At 33.1% G+C, this 4,204-nt stretch overlaps 1 long non-coding RNA gene across 1 annotated transcript in view; it reads right to left on the reverse strand.

Annotated features, from left to right (window-relative positions):
- Positions 1-654: 654 nt before the first annotated feature.
- Positions 655-4,204, reverse strand: part of LOC107578511 (uncharacterized) — an 8,678-nt gene continuing 5,128 nt past the window's right edge. The window contains exon 3 of the long non-coding RNA XR_001608359.1: positions 655-668. This is a non-coding gene — a long non-coding RNA (uncharacterized lncRNA). The remainder of the gene's footprint in view (positions 669-4,204) is intronic.

Genomic DNA, 4,204 nt, shown 5'->3' on the forward strand with positions numbered 1-4,204 from the left:
AAAACACTTTTTTTATGTAATTAATCAAATCAAATGTGTACTATATGATCATAATTAAATGCTAAATTGGAGTCATTTAATAATGTCACAATGCTGCATCTTCGCACTATATATATATATATATATTCCATTTGATTTTGGGAGTGAAATGTGGGCATGTTTTTCTGAATCTCCCATATGTGTACATGAAAACATTAATTTGAGTCTGCATATTTGCTTTCGGTCTGTTTGCACTCTATGAAGTGCTGAGCCGCATTTGTATGTGTATAGCATCTGTGTCACCAGAGTGTTGTTATTTAATATATCCCTAGGACTTCGCTCACGTTGATTCAGTCAACACCTAGGTCTCCCAGATCACATTGTGTGGCGCTATGTTAAGTTATGATTTTAACAGTTGTTGTAATGTTTGCTGCCAAAGAAAGTATAAATAGAAACAGTCATGCACCCTGAATGTACATTTCCTTCAGGAGGTAAGGGACCATGGGCCTCCCTGATTGGCTGACGTGTGTCACATGGGCATGGGTTCTCAGGCTAGGATTGGGTCACACATTTTGGAGCAGTTTGATGACAAGTTTTTCTGACTGGGATGGAAAGCCCAGAGGAGATTACTCAGAGATAGAGCGAGAGAGAATGGAAGAGGGAGAAAAGGACAGCGGAGTGGGCGGAGACTGGCCTTATGACATCAGAACAGCTTTCTGAGAATTCATATTACACACTCCAAGATTTAAGCTGTGCATTTCACATACCTGGGAATTTTGTGGATTGGAAAAAGAAACTGTTTTGCATTTGTTTTATCACCGTATATACTCAAGATGATTTTTTAAGGATTTAAAAACCTAAATTAGCAAAATAATAATAATAATGATAATAATAATAAAATAGAAAATTCTGTAGTTGTTTTTGTTGTTATTGTTTTGTTTTTTGTGTTTTTGTTAGTTGTTTTGTTTGTTTTATTCCTCTTCAGAATGACATTTTGGAATGTAAAGAACCATATTATACAATAATTTATGTTTTTATGAGAATAACATATAGCCTACATAAAAAGAAGTAGGCCTTGCAAATAATTTTTTTTTAATAATAATAATAATATCAAATAATAATCATGACATTAAATTCATTTTTAATTTTTCATCTGTTTTGAAACTTTTGAAACTCAAGCCACTATTCATTATAATTATTAGATATGATAACAAATAAATAATATAAATAAATAAATAAAAGAAAAAAACTATGAAATAATAATTGATAGGTGGGTCTGAGATTAAATCATCTAGATAATTACAGTATTTAAGGATGCTAACACTGGATTTCATTCTTCAACACCTTCCCTGAAGACATTTATTATTTTTTTCATCCTTTATTAAACTTGAAAACTCCAGTTCCCATATATTGCAATTATTGCCTAAAATAAAATAATTTATTTAAGTAAGAAATTTAAAAATAAATAAAAATAAAAAAGAAGAAGAATAAAAGAAGAAAAAAATATTTTAAAAATAAAGCAAAAGAAATTTTTTTTTTATAATTCTGAGATGGTTCTGAGATTATTAAATCATAGATAATAGACTCACATTTTTCGACACCTTCCCTCTAGACATTCATTAATATTTTTTTCCATCTTCTGTAATTTGAAAACTCCAATCCACATTCATTCATTCATTCATTCATTCATAAATAAATAAATAAATAAATTCAGAGATGGTTCTGAGATGAAATAGTCTAAACAATAACAGTATTTCTGGATGCTAAGACTGGATTTCCTTCTTCCACACCTTCCCTCAAGACATTCTAGTCCTAGTCTCATTGTGAATGACAGGGATGCAGTAAAATTACATCACAGCATTCAAAATCCTACACGGGGCATGGGATGGCAGAATCCGACACGTGACATAACTGGACAACCTAAGCATAACATTGCAGAGGGGCAGTGAGTAATGTGACCATTGTGCAAACACTGCCAGCTCTGTTCATTCATGCTGCAGACAGACACCACAGGATATCATCACAGCTCATTTCAGATCCACTTCACTAATATGTTTTATTATTGTATTACTATGGCTATAATTGTATTACTCCAAACATTTCATGCACCGGCAATTTTGAGGGAAAGTTCTCCAAAACCTATCTGCGCTTTTGGCTTCTGAAATGTGACACAATCTTTACTGAAGTCATAAGAGTGTGACAAATAACTTTTGCCTCAAGATTAAAACAAAGAATTTAGGTTAAAATGTGTATAAAATAAATATATAAGGCAATGTATATTAATAAAGAGTATAAAAGACATTTAAAAATGACTTTTTTACCTTTAAAAATGTCTTATGGTGTGTCAAATTAATTTGAACAAAAAAAAAATACAAAACAAAACAGAAAACAAAAAATACACATACAACCGAATTAATGATAATTATAAAAGAATATGAAAATTGGTTTAAAACAATATGAGCATGTCACACTGCTTGGTGTGTCTCCTCAATATTCTTTATCTAATAAATTTGATTGCATGTTTCACTCGAACAGAAGCTGAAAAACCATTATTCTGTGATCACAGTCGATTCCAAAAGAATCTTAGTTATTTTTAAGAAAGCTGTTCCATATGTAGAGGTCAGTGGTCCAGCTTTTCTCTTTGAGGTGCAGTGGCGTCCTCTAGTGGTGATGTTTAGAAATAGCAGGAGTTTGTGCTTAGCGTTTATACGGCCTATCATAGAGAGAGGAAGTGTCCTCCACTTGCTTATGTCTATCTTCAAATCTTCCAATTTCTGAAGAAAATTCAGCTTAAAAATTAATTTGTTTTTTTTGGGGGCAGAACAACTCCAAGATACTTAAGTCTGTCTGTGATTTTAAAAGGGAGATTATGCAAGAATTCAGTATCAAGATCAGCACCTAAAGACATGAATTCCCTCTCCTGCCAATTAGTTGTATACCCAGAGACCGTACCAAATGATTTGATAAGATCTAAGAGTATAGGGACTGACTGTTCAGGAAAAGAACAATATCGTCTGCATATAAGGAAATGTAATGATCCACATTTCCCAGATTTACAGGCTTGATAGATGAATGATTTCTAATACTGATTGCAAGAGGTTGCAAGAGGTTCGAAAAAGCAAAGGACTGAGGGGACACCCTTGACCTGTCCCACCATGCAATAAAAATGGCTTTGACTTCTCTTGATTTGTAAGTACAGAAGAGGTTAGGTGAGCATATAATGTTGTAATCCATGACACAAAACGACTACCAAACCCACATTCTTCCAAAACTTTCACCATATAAGGCCATTCCAGCTGGTTATTGTGGATGCTGAATGCCTAGTCTTTCTTTATTTGCCTACTTGCATTAATTGCTATTGTGTACATAACTTGTACATATTTTACTAGTTACTTTTTCCAAACCATGATTCCTGACTAAATGTACAATCAAGTGGAACATTATGAAGATTCATTCACTGCATACATGTCTCACAACGCCAGGAAGTTTTTTTTTTATGTTCTATAAAATAGACAGCAACGATATAAAAGTAATATGAGTTATAATGTTAATATGTTGAATGTTTTATACTCGGTCATTGGCGTTCACGATCGTCTGATGTGTAAATGTATCATGTAAGCTGTAAATAAGTGATGCATCGACAGAAATATACGCGCGTCCTTTCTTATCAGTGATGCAATTTATTTATCAGCTATGCATCTTCTGGTAATTGCTAACAACTGTTTCAGTTTTCGTTTAGGACTGTGGCTGCATCACTCGCATAAATGCACAAGAAAGGCACACGTGTCGTTCAGTTTTGAGTTCGCTGGAAAATTATACTAAGTAAGTGCACAGTATAGTAATTGTACTTTTATTATGCCTAGACTATATGGTAATATTATTTGTGGTTGATAGTGTTAAAATGTAGTTTCTTTGTTATTGGCATTCTGTTTTCTCATGAAGTATGCATGCTATACTAAGGTACTGTGGGGGAAAAAATGCTTAAAATTGTTTATAAAATTACTTTAGGACTGAATACACCACTCTTGCCTTCACCTGCATCTCTCACAGTAAGGGGGCACTCGTTCAGTTTTCAACTCCATTCAGAATCTTAGAGTAAGTGTGCATTCACTATTTCACAGATGTTACTTTCATTTGATTTATTTGCTGTATGGTACACTATGTTTGCTATGTGGTAACTGTGTTCTTTGTTTCGATAAATTAGTACTAGTATCAGTGAACATCA

This window comes from Sinocyclocheilus grahami, unplaced genomic scaffold (genome assembly GCF_001515645.1).
Source record: "Sinocyclocheilus grahami isolate Dianchi unplaced genomic scaffold, SAMN03320097.WGS_v1.1 scaffold3.1, whole genome shotgun sequence".
NCBI classification, from domain to species: domain Eukaryota; kingdom Metazoa; phylum Chordata; class Actinopteri; order Cypriniformes; family Cyprinidae; genus Sinocyclocheilus; species Sinocyclocheilus grahami.